General features: G+C 43.7%; 1 pseudogene; it reads left to right on the forward strand.

Annotated features, from left to right (window-relative positions):
- The window catches only part of LOC141107493 (class I histocompatibility antigen, F10 alpha chain-like), a 178,504-nt pseudogene extending 172,890 nt beyond the window's left edge, over positions 1-5,614 (forward strand).
- Positions 5,615-19,210: the final 13,596 nt, after the last annotated feature.

Raw genomic sequence — 19,210 nt, forward strand, 5'->3', positions numbered from 1 at the left:
ATGGCGTGACTGCGAGTGGAGCCGAGCACTCGGCTTGGTCTTTTTCGGCAGCGCTCGTTTTTTTCCGTCGGCGCTCGTTTTTTTCGCGGCGCTCGCGGCTTTTTTGGCACACATAGAGTGGGGATCGGCGTATAACACGCACCCACGGTTTTCCCCTGATTTTAAGGGGAAAAAAGTGCTTGTTATACGCCGATAAATACGGTATCTGCTTTTAACATTTGATTTTGTAGTGAATGGACTTTCTTGAAAGAAAACCTCATGCACTGTTAAAAATGTGTGCATTGGAGAAAAATTCTCCTTCCTGCTCCTTTGAATTTTCTCATCACTGTTGTCAAAAACAATTGTTGATTTGGACACACTAACCATAATAAAATGGAACAAATGTTCTTTAACCGCATACCGTCCACTCACAGTAGATTTATTATGAGCAGGTGGCACAGTCAGGCACCGCAGTGTGCCCGTACATCGTGGTGTACTTCCTTTTTTTTTTACGTGCATGCATGTGCCCCCTGTTTGGCCATGCTGTGATTGTCCACAGCATGAGTTTGTCAGCAGGATACAGCCAGTCATTATGACTGTATACCTGCTGATTTGCTGTGGCCAATCACAGCACAGATTTGTGTGTTTGTAGACACAGGCTCTGCCTGGATTTCTCTCTACTGCTCAGAAATGTAAGTTGACGTGGCCACTGCAGCTTACACTTTTGTCTACAAATGTGTGCATCTAAACCCCTTATTTTTAATGTGAACTGTTAAGACAGGATCAGTTTGGTTTTATTGTAGGCTAGCTGGTAAGTGAGATGGGAATTATTGTTTGTTTTTGATTTTAGAGATCCAACCAGATCAGTAAGTAAAAGCGGCCCACATACACTTGCATACACTTAGGCACACAGTTAACCCCTTGATTGCCCTCTGTCAGCCAGCCAGTGCCAGTAGTACAGTCTACAGTATTATGACCGATGACTGTATTTGTGTCACTAGAGATGTCAGTGTCAGCCAGTAAGTGTTCCTCCCAGCCAGTGTCAGTTAGTGCCATATTCTCTGCCACACTATCACAGTCACACCACCATTACTAGTATAGTGTCTGTACAGGTCAGTATCTTGATGACGATCCAAACTATACTAGTGTCCCCAATAGTATAGTGTCCCCAAAAATGCAGTGTTAGCAGGATCAGCCTCAATCACTGCCAGCACTTGCGACATGTAGCAGAATACAGAAAAAAGCAAGCAAGCACGCAACCAGGCAAGCAGGCCAACAAGCAAGCGACAAGGGGGTGGGACTTTAAGTGAAGCATCTGGTTTGCAATTCGATAGATTGGTGGATAGATGAAATGTTAATTGAATCATACACAATAGGTAACAAACATATTACTAATGTCAGTTTAATAAGCAGTTGAACATGTTAATGACTCTGATAACATCTGACATACATAATAAAATGACAAAGTCCCCCAATAGCATATAGAGATATACAGTTGCGGCAAGGTGGTTTCAGGGGGGTTATCTCTACCTCAAACTACTGGATGCCGTGCTTTTATTCCAATCCTAATTTTATATCACCTATATATGATTTACATTTTATTAATCACACAGGAATAACGAGGCCATAGGTCATGCAGGCACCACCTTGCAGCAACTGTATATCTCTATATGCTATTGGTGGACTTTGTAATTGTATCATGTATGTCAGATGTTATCAGTGTCATTACCATGTTCAACTGCTTTTTAAACTGACATTAGCAATATGTTTGTTACCTATTGTGTATGATTCAATAAACATTTTATCTATCCACCAATCTATCGAATTGCAAACCAGATGCTTCACTTAAAGTCCCACCCCCTTGTCGCTTGCTTGTTGGCCCTCTTGCCTGGTTGTGTGCTTGCTTGCTTGGTTTTTTCTGTCACATTGACAGGGATGGAAATCGTGGCCTTACCAGGCCATGATTTCACTTAAAGTCCCCAAACCCCTCTTCGCTCTACATTACCATGTAGCAGAATACATTTTGACCTAAATTTATGATGAAATTCGATTTTATTGGTTTGATAACAGAAAATATTTTTTTTTAAGTATCTTTTTATTAATATCTTAGAAAATAAAAAGCAATTGTCAGTTAAAGTAGCACAGTGTTCAATAGCAAAAAATGCCCTGGGCATGAAGGAGGTAAAACCTTCTGGGGGCAAGTGGTTAAAGACATTTTTTATATAAAATTCTGCCGGTATATGGCCAGCCTTGGACATCAGAAGTTATTGTCATGTCCTGTCAAGGAGCAAAATCTTTTTTATGAGTGACGGTTGTCAGCTGGTGTCCTACTTTAAGTCCGGGTTTCAGGCAAACAATGAAATCCACAGATGAAATACATGGAAGGGATCTCTTTCACCTGCCAAAGGATTTGTTTTTCTGCCCCTTCCATGCTGAGATTTATACAGCTCTGCCACGTAGAATATTCTAGTCTGGCTGGGCAGGAGGCTTGATTTTATTTTTTTTATTTCATAAAGAACTATCAATAAATGGTGTATTCCATGCTGTTTATACTCACTCAGTCATTTTCTGTTTTCTGCAAAAAACCTGGTTGATTTTGCCGCTCTCTGTCTCCACCTTCTGTTCATGTCCCCAATGCAGCTAGGGATTTTGCAGATCAGTGGTGGCAACTCTGCACATGCTCAGTTTTCAGTGAGTTTCTATGCTGAGCATTTCCTCCCTATCACATCTCAGCAGCCCATGTTACTATAGAGTCACACATGTGGGGTATACACAGTGGTAAATAAGGATGGGCTCGGGCGTGTTCACAACCCCACGTGACCGAGCCCGCCAGGAAGCCGTGTTATGGCAATTTTTACCTACCTCACTTATACGCCTAATGATACATAACATAAGTGATTAAAACCTTTTATCTATATTTGAATGAACCAATGCGGTTGCAGCTATAACCCAGGAAGTCAATAAGGAATGATATTGGTGCTAAAATACAAAGATCTAATTTACTTATACAGAAAATAAACGTTAGAATAATCGGATATTACCAAATATAACATAGTGATGTTACAAATACAGTGTTGCCAGTCTACAAAGACAATTAATGCAAAAAGGAGAGATGGTTACAATTGACATACACATGCTATCACGGTATTAAGGCAAATAGAAAAAGTTAGAGAAAAGAAAAGAGACATAAGATAATACAGATACATTACCTAGACAGCCCTTATGTGACCATGTTTCATCTAGACCGTGAGCGTAAGAGAGCGAGCATCCCTGGCAGTTTTGGTTTTTATGGTCCCTCTCTACCCATCTCTACCAATCAAACCCCTGGACCACTTTCATTGGTTCAGAAGTGGCATTGAATCCTGATTGGCTGAAGTTCAAGTCTAGTTAGTCATCATACTTCTCACATAAGCATTATACTCTCTTCGGTTCCTCTCTGTCTGAAACATGATTACCTTCGTTAAGTCTATCTCTTGATTTAAAACAGTCAGCCCTCTTTGATCTTAGCATAAATTAGCATTTCAAGGACTTATGATCAGGTGGAGTCACAATGTCTGCTCCTCCCACCCACCTCTCATGATTAAACCCAAAAATGTATTAAGTGCACACGTTTCTATAAAAACATTATATATATATGAAAGTCCTCACAATGGTTCCCTTGAAACTCCTTGATATACTGTAAATATTAATTTTCACATCAGCCGGCACTGAGCAGCACTAATCACACACACAGTGAGACATTTCCCGATCCGCGGCTGCACAGATCAGAGAATGTTTTACTGCCTTTGATTAGCGCTGTGCAGTGCCGGCTTCCTGGCGGGCTCGGGGATGCCTGAGCCCATCCTTACTGGTAAATGAGAGCCCACTCCCTCTCTCCCTCCTCCTCCATGTCCACTAACCAACTAAACACAATGAAGGGTGGGATATTACATGAAGATTGACGAAGGCTTCGTCTCCCTCTTTTTCTAGGACACAGGCTGGAGGGGCGTGACAGAGCCTGTTACTGTCAGAATTCCACCCGCACCATGTTATTTCCACAAAATAATAAAGATCTCATTTCAAATATATATTTGTATGCTAATTTAAACCCTTCATGGCTGTGCTATAGCCAAATGACGGCTACTGCTCTTGTCAGAATACTGAACAGAGGCTGCATGTGATTGGCTGCAGTCACTGATTGGCTGCTAATTCTCCAACAGGCTGCTTCAACAAAAGTCAGCTGCACAATCAACTTTTGTCAAACAGGGCGGTTTTGGCAGCATCATTCATTGCTAGAATTTAAGCCATGCCAGCAGTAATCTGCCAAAATTCAAGCAGTTTATGGTCATCCTAAAGTAGAATTATAGGCAAAGATATTCTTCATTTGAAAGATGCTACACCACCCATATTATCTACATGGCGCACTGAACTCTGTTCTACTGCTGTACAAGATCACTTACCTTAAAAGGAACTGTCCGAAAAAATTCCACAAAATCTAGTCAGGATAGATGGATGCCTGGGGCTCTGCGAATGCAGATGTACCTCTAATTGGTCATGATGCTGTGCCCCGATTTGCATTTACCTTTGTGTATCGTAATCCCCTTTCACCCCCCCTCCATCCCTTACACCCCTTTCCTTTTCTCCTTTCTCTCCCCCCCGCTTCCTGTTAAAAAAAAAAAAGCATCAAAACTGTTATGCCGCGTACACACGGTCGGACTTTTCGTCTACAAAAGTCCGACAGCCTGTCCGACAGACTTCCTGCGGACTTTCGGCGGACTTGCAGCAGACTTTCTAACGAACGGACTTGCCTACACACGACCACACAAAAGTCCGACGGATTCGTACGTGATGACGTACACCGGACTAAAATAAGGAAGTTCATAGCCAGTAGCCAATAGCTGCCCTAGCATGGGTTTTTGTCCGTCGGACTAGCACACAGACGAGCGGATTTCGGGGTCCGTCGTAGTTACGACGTAAAGATTTGAAGCATGTTTCAAATCTAAAGTCCGTCGGATTTGAGGCTGAAAAAGTCTGCTGAAAGTCCGGAGAAGCCCACACACGATCGGATTACCAGCCAGCTTTAGTCCGTCGGCGTCCGTTGGACTTTTGTAGATGAAAAGTCCGACCGTGTGTACGCGGCATTAGGGACAGGGGTGAGAAGGAGGAATAATAGGCTCTTTTAATCTTGACTGAAGTTTCACTTTCAGGTAAATTAAGTTCATACAGATCGCTACTAGAGGGAATATCTGCAGTCTGTATCTATGTAATCTATCTATGTACAGGAAATGCATTTTAACATTTCTATTAATATTTACAGGATGACAATTATCTGAAGATCTTCTACAGGGAAACTGAACAAACTCCAAAGCCCGTTCTGCTCTGCTTTCAACTTGCTGACTTGTTTTATATTTTATTGTCTATTGAGTGAATCATTTAAAGTGCACCTGTCTTAATCACTTACAGAGCGGAACATTTTCCCCCTTAATGACCAGGCCATTTTTTGTGATACAGCACTGCGTCGCTTTAACTGAAAATTGCGCGGTCGTGTGACGTTGTACCCAAACAAAATTGACTTCCTTTTTTTCCCACAAATAGAGCTTTCTTTTGGTGGTATTTGATCACCTCTGCGTTTTTTTTAATTTTTGCACTATAAACAAAAAAGAGCAACAATTAAAAATAAAATGAATTAATTTAAATAAATATCCAAAACAAAAAACTAATTTCTTCATCAGTTTAGGCCAATATGTAAAAAAAATGTAAAAAAAAAAAGGGGGGATTTTCTATTTAGCATACATTAATACTAATGAATGATGCCGACGTGATAAATAAAAGCTGTTTCTTTTATGAGCCCTATACATTGCTGAGATATTTTATACTTTTTTCCTTGCAGACATTTTCTTGATAATAGTGTCATTACCTATTTCAAACCAACCTGCACTTAACCACATAGATCGCTTGGTTCTAAATAGCAAATATATATAGTGTTCTCTACCTCACTTTGCTTCACGTCATCTGTTGTGACCTCACGGCCATACTGCATTAGCCTGCACATTCTCTGGAGGTGTATATATTGTCAAGTTCATCCAATCGGTAGGTGATCTCCCAATCTTGGTCTCAACGATGCTCCTGCCTCTTGCCCTTTGTCCATGATGTACATATTGCATTATAGTGTTTTTTTTTTTTTTTTATGTTTCAATATTAGTATTATTTTTTTGTTTTGCATTTTTAGAATATGCTATGGTAATTTTACCCCCCTGATGAAGAGACCCCACAAGTGTCCTGAAATGCATCGGGCTGAATGTCTACAATTGCTATGCACTAAGGATTCAGTTTTTGTAAACTTGTTGTTTTTAATGTACTCCATCTCTGGTGATGTTTGCACCCGAATAATTTTATATATATTTTTTTTATATATATCAATAAATAAATTATTATTAATATAACTTTTGTTTAGAGCCACCCTTTCTTCCTTGTTGCCTTCAAAGTCCTTATCATTTACCTGGGGGGTGTCTATAGTATGCCTGTAAAGGGGCGCACGTTTCCCGTGTTTAGAACAGTCTGACAGCAAAATGACATTTCAAAGGAAAAAAAGTAATTTAAAACTACTCACGGCTATTAATGAATTGCCGGTCCGACAATACACATGAAAGTTCATTGCTAAAAACAGCATGGGAATTCCCCACAGGGGAACCCCGAACCAAAATTAAAAAAAAAAAAGACGTGGGGGGTCCCCCTAAATTCCATACTAGGCCCTTCAGGTCTGGTATGGATATTAAGGGGAACCCTGGCCATTTTTTTTTTTTTTAAATGGTGTGGGGTACCCCCACAAATCCATACCAGACCCTTACCTGAGCACGCAACCTGGCAGGCCACAGAATAAGGGGGGGACGAGAGAGCGCCCCCCTCCTGAACCATACCAGGCCACATGCCCTCAATATTGGGAGGGTGCTTTGGGGTAGCCCCCAAAACACCTTGTCCCCATGTTGATGGGGACAAGAGCCTCATCCCCACAACCCTTGCCTGGTGGTTGTGGGGGTCTGCGGGTGGGGGGCTTATTTAACAAGGGGACCCCCAGATCCCGGCCCTCCCCCCTGTGTGAAATGGTAAGGGGGTACCCCTACCATTTCACAAAAAAACTGTCAAAAATGTTAAAAATGACAAGAGACAGTTATTGACAATTCCTTTATTTAAATGCTTCTTCTTTCTTCTATCTTCTATCTTCCTTCGGTTTCTTCCTCCATCTTCTTCTTCTTCTTCTGGTTCTTCCTCCAGTGTTCTCGTCCGGCATCTTCCTCCGCGGCACCTCCTTCTCTTCATCTTCTTCTCTTCATCTTCTTCTCTTCATCTTCTTCTCGTGCCGCTCCGCATGATTGGATGGAAGGCTCCCGCTGTGTGACGCTTCTTGTTTTCTGATGGTTCTTAAATAACGGAGGCCCCGCCCCCTCTGATGCACGGGGACTTCCCTGTGGCATTCCCCGTGACGTAACGGGTGACCCCCTCTGACGTCACGGGGAATGCCACAGGGAAGTCCCCATCAAGTCCCCGTGTGTCAGAGGGGGCAGGAGCGGGTCATCGGGTGCCCCCGCCCTCCATTATTTAAGAACGTCAGAAGACGAGAAACATCACACAGCGGGAGCCTCCTATCCAATCATGGATGCGGAGCGGCCCGAGAAGAAGATAAAGAGAAGAAGATGAAAAGAAGAAGGCGCCGCGGAGGAAGATGCCGGACGAGAACACCGGAGGAAGAACCTGAAGAACCAGAAGAAGATGGAGGAAGAAACTGAAGGAAGATAGAAGAAAGAAGATAGAAGAAAGAAGAAGCATTTAAATAAAGGAATTGTCAAAAACTGTCTCTTGTCATTTTTAACATTTTTGACAGTTTTTTTGTGAAATGGTAGGGGTACTTTACCCCCTTATAATTTCACACAGGGGGGAGGGCCGGGATCTGGGGGTCCCCTTGTTAAAGGGGGCTTCCAGATTCCGATAAGCCCCCCGCCCGCAGACCCCCACAACCACCGGGCAAGGGATGTGGGGATGAGGCCCTTGTCCCCATCAACATGGGGACAAGGTGCCCCCTCCCTCCTGAACCGTACCAGGCCACATGCCCTCAAGCACCCACCCAATGTTGAGGGCATGTGGCCTGGTACAGTTCAGGAGGGGGGTGCTACATTGAAATGAAATCTATGGCTGAAGGTTCTTCAAAAAATGACTCTTCTGAGAGTGTTGATCTCCTGGTTCCCTGCAGTATTTAATTGTTATTCCTGCTGACCCCCTTGTTACTACTATCCTTTCCTGCAGTGCCATGGGAATTAACCGGAAAAGCTACTACCACTACTTAAAAGTGAGAGTTTGCTTTTAAATTGGAGTTGCATCTAAACTAACTTTTTCTCCTATAACAATCAACCCCTGAAAAATTACAAAAAGCAAAAGATGCATGTCGGATACCTTCCGTTCTCCTCTTTTTTTTGTTAGCTATGACTAAGCACCAGTAAGGGGTGTGAAATGCATCAGTTGATTCATCCACTGTCCTTGATTGCTGTATAGACTGTTTTTATTCAATAAAGACATTTTTCACTGGAGTGCGGCTCTCCGGATTTCCTCGATTGCATGTGCTCTGTACACAGAGCCAGCACCCAGGCTGTGCAGGGGAGGTGAGGTCTTGGTATTTGTACCTGGAGCGGTATACATCTTTCTCTATTTCTGGAAATAGAGCTTGCTTGTGTAGGTGTGTGACTCTCACCAAGAACAAAGGATGCATATTATACCAAAACTTTACATCAGAGCATAAGCCCAAATAATCAAAGGACCTTAAAAAAAAGTAGGAATTCTACTCCAATTGTGAGGCTAAAGCTGTGTACACACGATCGGAATTTCTGATGGGAAATGTTAGATGTGAGCTTGTTGTCGGAAAGTCCGACCATGTGTATGCTCCATCAAACATTTGCTGTCAGAATTTCCACACACAAATGTTTAAAAAAAGGTTCTCAACATTTTCCGAAAACAAAACTTGTTGTCGGAAATTCTGACGCACAAAATTCCACGCATGCTCGAAATCAAGTACGAGTGGCGCACTGGCTATTGAACTTCCTTTTTATAATCCTGTCATATGAGTTGTACGTCACCGCATTCTTGATGTTTGAAATTTCCAACAACATTTGTGTGACCGTGTGTATGCAAGACAAGTTTCAGCCAACATGCTTCGGAAAAAAATCCACGGTTTTGTTGTTGGATAATCCGATCATGTGTACGCGGCATAACAGTAAAATATAAAACCAAAAAGACATGATTAAAGTGAGTCAGGCATGGTAGCATCTTCTGTACACCTTGCCCACACTCTATCATTTTGTTTAGGACAGCCTCTGTTAGCTTATGTGTCTTTGTACAGTAGAGTGGAGTTCACTAGTTGTTGCCAGAACTGGGTTGAAGGGGGAGATGATTTCTTCCAAGACAAGGTAATGGCCTTCCTGGCGTAAAACAGTTGTAACACCTAGTAGGGTCCTTTCCGCTGTGATGGGGACAAGGTTATCTACTAGGCCCAGTAAACAAATTCTAGGGGAGGAAGCAAAGGAGGTACCAGCCACTGCATTAATTACTTTGATAACTGCTCCCCAATACTGTGAGACAACCGGACAGTCCCAAAAAATTGGTGTAAAATATCTAAGCTGATGAAAACATCTCCAACAGGCTTGAGAGGATGCTGGGTTTAGCCTGTGGAGGTGATGCAGTGTATAATAGGCCCTGTGCAGAATTTTGAATTGCACCAACCTATCTATATGGAAACCAGATATTTAAAAGGGCACTCCCATATATCTGTCCAGTCTTTGTCGTTAAAATCTGGGATATCCCTCAACCATTTCTGTCTGAAGTAAAACAAGTCTGGGAGGGATCTGTTAAAGAGACTCATAAATGACAGATTTAGGTTTTTCCAGATCATCTGACCTAAGTAACAATTCTAGTTCAGAACATTCCATATCTAGTTGTCTAGAAGGAAACTGGCAACCAAAGGCATGTGAAACCTGCGTGTACTGGGAAAAAAAATGAGCTGGTAAATTATATTTATTGCAGAGGAACGAGAGGTCTGATTCTCCACAATATGTGAACGGAATATGCGAGGAAAGGGATGTACTAGATGGCTGCCTACAGCCCAAGGCCCACCACCAGGCTCATACAGTAGTTTCCAGGACGCAGTCACCAGTATGCTGGTACCAGTTGTTTGGCAATGTAGTATTTGTGGCAATCAGGCAATGTCCTGAAGGGTGGAACGCATAAGTGTAGTCAAGTTATACCGTGGGGTGACACCTCCCAGAGGAAGGAGGAAAAAGTCTGGTTAAGTTGTATAAAAGAAAATCTGGGGATCCACTGGGAAGTGTTGCAGAACAAATATGTGAATTTAGGTAACATTTTCATTTTGAACAAATTGATACATCCTAGTAGAGACAATGACAGATTTTCCCATGCCTTTAGTTTAATTTTAACCTTTTGTAACACAGGCAATAAATTGAGAGTAATAAAATCAGAACTGTATCTAGAGATGACAACCTTTAAATACATAAAGTGATCCACCAATTGCAGTGGAAGTTCCAGGGGAGCCCACAAGGGGCGTCCAAATTAATCAGGACCTTCTGTTTTTCTTTAATTCACCTCTTCGGGGGGAGGAAAGTGACTGGTGAAAGACTAGTGTTCAATCAGAAATGGTGGGTCAGGCCAGATTCTGGAAGGTCCCTAAGCTCCATTTGCTTGGATTGGTTAAAGTGGAGACAATATGGACAGCTTCAGAATCTACTTCGCAAACTCAAGGAGAACAGTTGATGATTGGTGACTTATGAGTGGGCAAAGTTACCTTAATGGGTCAGTTGTTAGGTGCTAGGTGTAATGGATGCCCTGTATGGCAGAGGAGGAGATTTAAGATTTGTCTGCTTCAGTCCAAGAACACTTAATGGTCTCCACCCCACCCCCAACAATTGACTGGACAGTGAAAGGAGAAGCAGCACACTGATGAGCTCATCACTCCATCCTTTTAGCATGTTCCTTGCTTTTGAGAGTCACATTCAGGTACTTACACTGATTAAATATTAAAAATAATAAATGTACAGAGCGGAGTTAGAGTATGTGTCTTTTATTTTTGCCTAGAGTTCAGCTTTAAAAAGTGTAATTTATTTACAGCTCAACACACAGGGGTAGATTTACTAAAACTGGTGTGCTCAGAATCCATGCAGCTGTGTATCGTAGCCAATCAGCTTCCAATTTTAGCTTTTTCAATTATCCTTTAGCAATAAAACCTGGAAGCTGGTTCCTATGCAAAGCTGCACCAGATTTTGCACTCTCTTGTTTTAGTAAATCAACCCCACATTGTTAAGGTAAAAATGAAAAGCATTATGAGAAAGTATTATGAGATTTGTTTGGGATACCCAACAATGTAATAAGGCTTTTGGGTATATAATAGGATAAAATCTAATGTATATTTTATTGTGTATTAAACATTTCATCTGAACACAAAATGCAGACAGGTAAGTGTTTTGCTTGTAAAATGTAACCACCATATTAAAGTATAAATAAACCCATCACTAAAATTTCATATAAGCGTTAAAATAATTTCAAAGGCCCCTTTCACACTGGCACTCTCCTCCAGCTGCTCTCCGCTGATCCCTGCTGGGCAGGCAGATGACAGGTCCGTGTCTGCTCCTCTTATGCAGAGGGGACAAGGACACAGCCTGCTCTCCTCGATGGGTGGTCAGATGTAGATTGGCTGCTGTTTGTTTTTAACGGATCAGATATCAGAGGGGGTCAACAGACACATGTCCATTTACATCTGCCGCTCCATAGAGAGCAATGGATGGTCCGATTGTGGTGCCTAAAGTGTGGTGCAACTTGTACTCATTAAAGCCACACACGGTGGACTTAGCCTGCAATCAGCTTGCTCAGCAGGGGATCTGTCCACTGATCCCCACTGAGCAGGCAGATGACAGGTCCATGTCTGCTCTTATGCAGAGCAGACACAGACACAGCCTGCTCTCGTATATGGGCAGTCAGATGTAAACGGACCCCCTGTCCATTTACACCCAACTGTCATCCGATCCCCCCACACTGGGTGAAATGAATCCCCATCCCTTTGTTTTTATCAGATCGGATTGGATGTTGGTGGGTGTAAATGGACACGTCCATTTACATCTGCCACTCCATAGAGGAGAATGGAGGATCTGCCTGAAAATGGACAGGCGGACCCGATCAGAGCATTTGCGGGAAAGAGGCCTAATACACTTCAGTTTGCTAAAGTAGTCTTGGGTTAATTGATGCAGTAATCATATTTTAGGTGTAAATGTTTTAAATAGGCAGCTGCTGTAGTAGGGCTTCTAGCCTTTCCATACTTAACTTTAAAAGAATATTTTATTTACAGGTGTGAAATTTCTCTCTGACAAAACTGCCTTCACAGAAATGTTTCTGATGGGCTCCTGAATATCAGCAAAACTAATCCTTATTATCCAATACTGAGAAAGATTTGCCAGACATACAGCTCACTTTGGTGTTGATATACTAAAGTCAAATAGACTGTGTACTTTGCAAGTGCAGTTGCTCCACAGCTTAGTAAATGAGGTAAAGATTCACTTTGCAAAGAATACCCAATCACATGCAAGGAAAATAATGAAAATAGCATTTTTGCTTACACATGATTGGATGATGTCACATGCTCTGCTTTATGCATACAACAATTCCCATAGTTCAGAGAACCTTCACATTTGCCTAAATAAAGCTGAGAAATATCAGAGGGTGGTGAGATATGGGCAGGTTTGTGGTGGAACAGGCAACGCTGTATCCTGGCCTAGGCCAACAAGGCCCAGGCCTAGGGCAGCATGGAAAGAGTCTGCGCTGTTAGTGTAGCGCCAGTCTTATGGGGCGGACTGGGCTGAGAGGCAAATGAGTCTAGTGCCCCATAAAGCGGCCGCACTCCTTCGGTATGCGAGCGGCCGGCATTCAGCAACTGGGGGAGCGCCATTTCTAATTTTAACTGTCCTCTCATCCTGGACCACAAACCTTCCTCACTGTGCTATGTGTTTTCTGCTGCACCATTGGCATGGTTATATCTATTTGGTCCCCTCGATAAAATTATCAGAAATTTGTGCTTACAGTAGAATTATAGGCAACACTTTTGTTTTTCATTTTGGATAGAATAAGGGAGGGTTATAGCCCCTGTCAGTTTATTTTTTACCATCCCTGTCCCATTGCAGAGATTTCCCTTCACTTCCTGCCCCATAGCCAAACAGGAAGTGAGAGGAAATCTATGCAAATTAAGGGAATCCATTGCTCCCCCCAGGCCCTCAGAACTAGTGAACCCACCCGAAAATTTCAGGGCGGGTCTTAAACTGCAAGGGGTGTGGCCTTGACAGAAAGGGGTGGGTCATATTTAAATTATAGGTTGCGCGAGTTTAGTCAGGCCTGGGGCAGCACAAAACCTAAATACACCACTGGGAACAGGTGTGTTCTGTTTTTGTGTAATAGCCGTCAATTAGGAGTCTAGGGCGGAGATATTTGGGTGGTCATACAGACAAGGAGAGGACCTTTTGGATGTTACGTGCTGGTGTAGAATGCATCCACACATAGATGTGTAGTCCATCTTGGGGGCAAGCGGTGGCCATGTTTACAAACACAAGGGGGCATGGGGAAAGAATGTGGCCCCCTAGAACAGGAATTTCAAGAATAGTAGAAAAAGCTTGTATTTGAGAGGTGACATGGAAGAGAGACATAGAAGGTACATTCTTGTAGGTAGGTGCCTATACTTTAGTTTGTGTTGTGCTACTACATAACATCTCTGTGAACCTTTGAATATTTGGCTGATGCATGTAGCAGTAATATATTTTCTGACATGGTTTTCCTTGCATGTGTGTCACTACTAGGGTTGCCACCTTTTCTTCAAGCCAAACACCTTAGTGGCACACAGCAATTTTTTTGCAGTATACCCTGTAGGATTGGTAAAAGACCTGGGACACCTGTGGGTGTGCCATGGATAGTAATAATGTGGCAGGATGGGGGGTGACCTAGGACATGAAGGTGGTGGGGGGGAGTGAGGGGGATGACTGGGGATGGAAAGAGGGGATGCAGCAAAGATAGGTGGCAGGTTGGTGAAGTTGGTGGAATTCAGCCAAGGATGGGAAGGGGGAAAGGAATGAGACTTGCAGAGAGAAGGGAGCTTGCTCTCTAACCCGTTCCATCCCAGCCATCATCAAATGACATCTGCAGGAGGGATCTCCCATCCTGGGCGGGCGTCATATGACATCCTCGGCTTCCCGGCCATATAGGGGGCGCGTGCCCACCACGTCACTCGGGAGCCGATGCGTGTGCCTGGCGGACACGATGTCTGCCATGCACCCACAATTGACCGATAACAGAGCAGGACCGTGGATCTGTGTGTCTGTAAACACACAGATCCACATCCTGTCAGATGAGAGGAGACCGATGGTGTGTTCCCAGTACAGAGGAACACCGATCGGTCTCCTCCCTTTGTGAGTCCCCTCCCCCTACAGTTAGAATCACTCCCTAGGTAACACATTTAACCCCTTCCTCGCCCCCTAGTGTTAACACCTTCCCTGCCAGTGACATTTATACAGTAATCAGTGCATTTTTATAACACTGATCGCTGTATAAATGCCAATGCTCCTAAAAATGTATCAAACGTGTTCGCCATAATGTCGCTGTCCCGATAAAAATCGCAGATCGCCGCCATTACTAGTAAAAAAAAATAATAATAAAAATACCATAAATCTATCCCCTATTTTATAGACGCTATAACTTTTGCTCAAACCAATCAATATACGCTTATTGTGATTTTTTTTCCAAATATATGTAAAAGATTACATATCAGCCTAAATTGAGGAAAAAAATTTGTTTTTTTAAAAAAAAATTGGGATATTTATTATAGCAAAAAGTAAAAAATATTGTGCTTTTTTTCATACTTGTCGCTCCTCTTTTGTTTATAGCGCAAGAAATAAAAACAGCAGAGGTGATCAAATACCACCAAAAGAAATCTCTATTTGTGGGGAAAAAATTATAAAAATTAATTTAGGTACAGTGTTGCATGACCGCGCAATTGTCATTCAAATTGTTACAGCGCTGAAAACTGAAAATTGGCCTGGGCAGCAAGGGGGTGAAAATGCCCGGTATTGAAGTGGTTAAAGTGAGAGATGCGGATGGAGGTGAGCGAGGAGGCAATGATCAGGGGAGGAGCAGTCGGTGGTGAGGGGAAGGAAGAGGCTGAATGAATTGGAGAGTGGCAGTTCTGAAGTGAGATGTGGCATTGCTAGTGGGAGTGAGAGATCAAGCAGTATGTAATGTGAATGAAAGGCAGTTAGGTTGTGATACAGTGAAGGTGAACTAAAGCATGGATGGATGAGGAGCAGAAGAGGCTCAGGGAGAAGCCAAGGGAGAATGGAAACAGTACAGGGCGGTATGGAGTGTAAACTGAAAGTGCAGATGGAGGGGGACAGCTGGGGGCGGTGAGAGGCTGAAAGTGTAGAGGAAGGGGGGAGAGCAGCAGAAGATGCAGAGGGGGTAACTGTTATAGGGGGAATCCCGATGAGATTAGGTCTGAATAATGTGTCCGGGTTTCAGGTGGACTGAAACCCGGACACATGATTCAAAACCCGAACTGTCCGGCTGAATCCCGGACAGGTGGCAACCCTAGTCACTACCCATAATTAAGGCAATTGCTGTAATCAGTGTGGCTCCATTTGCCGTGTTAGGTAAATTTAGTTATGCTCACTGTAATCAGTCTGCTCAGTGTTCCAGCTGCTGCTGGTTTGATTGTTCCCTCTGCTTTCCATAGAACTGTAGAATTCTCTGGAACATAGGTGTGGAACAATGCAAACAGCAGCATGAATATTTATACAGCCCTGACCAATCCCAGGGAGGATGGCCCTGAAGGCTGCTGGGAGTCTGTATAAATACTCTGAGACACAGAGCTGTTGGGTCTTATCCTGCAGAGGATGAGTTCTGCCTGGAGGACTTGCTGTTCTTGAGGCCTCAGCTGGACTTACTAAGTAAGGCTGGATTCACACCTATGGCAGTTTTAGTGCTTTTTGCATTTTGCAGATTTGCACTACAGTCCATTTAACATGGTTTATTTTGCATTTTGCAGATTTGCACTACAGAATGTGTTCCATAGGAAACCATGTTAAATAGATTGTAGTGCAAATCTGCAAAATGCAAAACGCACTAAAACTGCATAGATGTGAATCCAGCCTAAGAAGATCTAATCTGGTGTCACAGGAGAAAGGTGTTGCATGGAAGTTGGAAGGAGGCAACCAACGTTCCTAGGACATTTGTGAGTACAGACTGCTGTGAGAGATCTGAGACTTTTTCCCTGCTGCCACCCCTCTGGTGCTAGAGAGTCAGCTGTGTGTTTGTGTAAAGGGGACATCAGCTGGTGTCTTGAAGAGTTCCGTCTATCTAGTTCTCTATGAAGGGACATCGATTGTTCAAAGAAAGAAGCTTCTGTGCTTTAACTGCTTCTATTACAAATCCAAGTCCACGGTTTGCTTTTTCAAGGACGTTTGCTTTAGTTTTACAGAAGGAACTTTACTGTCCTCATCTTGCAGATAGTTGTTTTTTTTTGGAGTGTCCCACTCAAATTCCCCAACCCTATTCAGGGTACCCCAAAAATAAAAACACCAAAAAGAACACCACTGGACTTGTTATTGAGCCAAAGAGTGACTGTGATCGTGTGCCTGGCTGTGGGTCAACTACAGGGAAGAAGAACCTGGGCAATTTCCAGCAGCTCCTGTGGAGGTAGCGCTATACATATGCTATATTTTTTATTTGTCATTTTTCCATGAAAGTGGAGCTACCCTTTAACCACTTAAGGAACGGCGCACGCCGATGTACGTCGGCAGAATGGCATGGCTGGGCAAATGGGCGTATATATACATCTATTTGAATTTCCCGCCGTGTCATTGCGTGCGTGCCCCTGGCAGCATGCGTGTGCGCCGGCCGGGATCTCTGCGAGTCGGGTCGCGGACTCGATCGCCGTGGGGATACCCGTGATCGTATCACGGAGAGCAGGAACGGGGAGATGCTGATGTAAACAGCATCTCCCCGTTCTGGCTAGTGACAGTGTCACTGATCTCTGCTCCCTGTCATCGGAGCAGAGATCAGTGTACTGACACACACAGCCCCTCCCCCCTACAGATAGAAAACACTCCCTAGTACTGACTTAACCCCTCCCCACTCCCTAGTGGTTAACCCCTTCACTGCCAGTGTCATTTACGCAGGAATCAATGCATTTTTATAGCACTGATTGCTGTATAAATGACAATGGTCCCAAAAATGTGTCAAAAATGTCTGACATGTCCACCATAATGTCGCAATCACAATAAAAATGGCTGATCGCCACCAAAACTAGTAAAAAAAAATTATTAATAAAAATGCCATAAAACTATCTCCTATTTTGTAAACGCTATAACTTTTGCGCAAACCAATCAATAAATGCTTATTGTGATTTTTTTTTACCAAAAATATGTAGAAGAATACATATCGGCCTAAACTGAGGAAAAAAAATGTTTTTTTATATATTTTTGGGGATATTTATTATAGCAAAAAGTAAAAAATAATGCGTTTTTTTCAAAATTGTCGCTCTTTTGTTTATAGCGCAAAAAATAAAAATCGCAGAGATGATCAAATACCACCAAAAGAAAGCTCTATTTGTGGGAAAAAAAGGACGTCAACTTTGTTTGAGAGCCACGTCGCACGACCGCGCAATTGTCAGTTAAAGCTAAGCAGTGCCCAATAGCAAAAAGTGCCCTGGTCTTTAGCCAGCCAAATCCTCCGGGGCTGAAGTGGTTAAAGCAGTGGTTCTCAACCTGGGGGTCGGGACCCCCTCTGGGGTCAAATGATGATTTGCCAGGGGTCACCGAATCCTGGGCTGTTCCTGAAGCCTGCACTGCTCTCCCAGCCCTTTTGCGGCCGCCCAACAGGGCTGTTCCCGGAGCCCGTGGCTGCCCACTCAGCCGCCCATTCAGTTAACGGCATGGCTGGGGGGGGCAGAGACTAGAGGTCAGCTGACTGGAGAGGAATGTGAAGTGGGAGGGGCTGGAGGAGACACTATCTCCTGATTTCGGCATAGGTGTCACTGCTACGAGACACCACAAAGTCAGCGGCACAGTGAAGCCGGAGACACAGTGAATAACATTACCTGTGATTAGAGTTGCCATTAAAAGTCCCCACTACAGTTCTCAGATCAGCAGATGACCTTCATCAAGAACACCTAAGTTGGCCGATCAGAACTCCCCCCAGCATGACCACTGATCCCAACTCCCCGCCAGCACTGCCATTCATCCGATTCCCCCCACCCGCTCCACCAAGGACTAAGAGAAGGAATAAAAATAGAGAATACATGGAAGCGAGAGGAAAAAGAGGGGAAGGAACAAAGAAAAGGGGAGAGAAAGAATATAAGAAGGGGGCAGGGAAAATTCCAAGAAATTAGGATAGAGAGAGATAAAAGGGAAAGAAAGGAGAGCAAAGAGAAAGAGCGGTACATCCTACAATGTACCATAAGGGGTTTTAATACTGTAGTGGAAGGGACTCGTAATGTCAGTGGGTTAAGAGCGCAAATTACTTGTCTTACCTTGGGTGCCGATAACTGACGCTACGAAAATAATTTTACTGTTAGGGGTCCCCACAACTTGGGAATTTTATCAAGGGGTCACAGCACTAGGAAGGTTGAGAACCACTGCTTTAAAGCAAAAAGTCCCTTAAAGCGGGGGTCCACCCACACCGCCAAAAAAAATATATATTAAAAGCCAGCAGCTACAAATACTGCAGCTGCTGACTTTTAATACATGGCCACTTACCTGTCCCAGGGTCCAGCGATGTCGGCAGGTGATGCCGAGAACTCGCTCGGTTCTCAGCAGCTGCCACCGCCATCCTAGGTGAGGGAATCAGGAAGTGAAGCGTAGCGGCTTCACTTCCCGGTTCCCTACTGCGCATGCGCGAGTCGCGCTGCGCATCCCAAGTGGTCCCCGCTCTCTCCTGGGAGCTGTGTGTTCCCAGGAGACAGCGCGGTCGGGACGGGAAGAGGCGTAGACTCCCATGGCAGTCTATGCCAGAAGTGGGTGCAAATACCTGTCTTAGACAGGTATCTGCACCCCCCTGAAAGGTGCCAAAATGTGACACCGGAGGGGGGGAGGGTTCCGAAAAGCGGAAGTTCCATTTTTGTGTAGAACTCCGCTTTAAATTTGGAGCAAATCTTTACCTAGTAACAGGCAAT

This window comes from Aquarana catesbeiana, linkage group LG09 (genome assembly GCF_042186555.1).
Source record: "Aquarana catesbeiana isolate 2022-GZ linkage group LG09, ASM4218655v1, whole genome shotgun sequence".
NCBI lineage: Eukaryota > Metazoa > Chordata > Amphibia > Anura > Ranidae > Aquarana > Aquarana catesbeiana.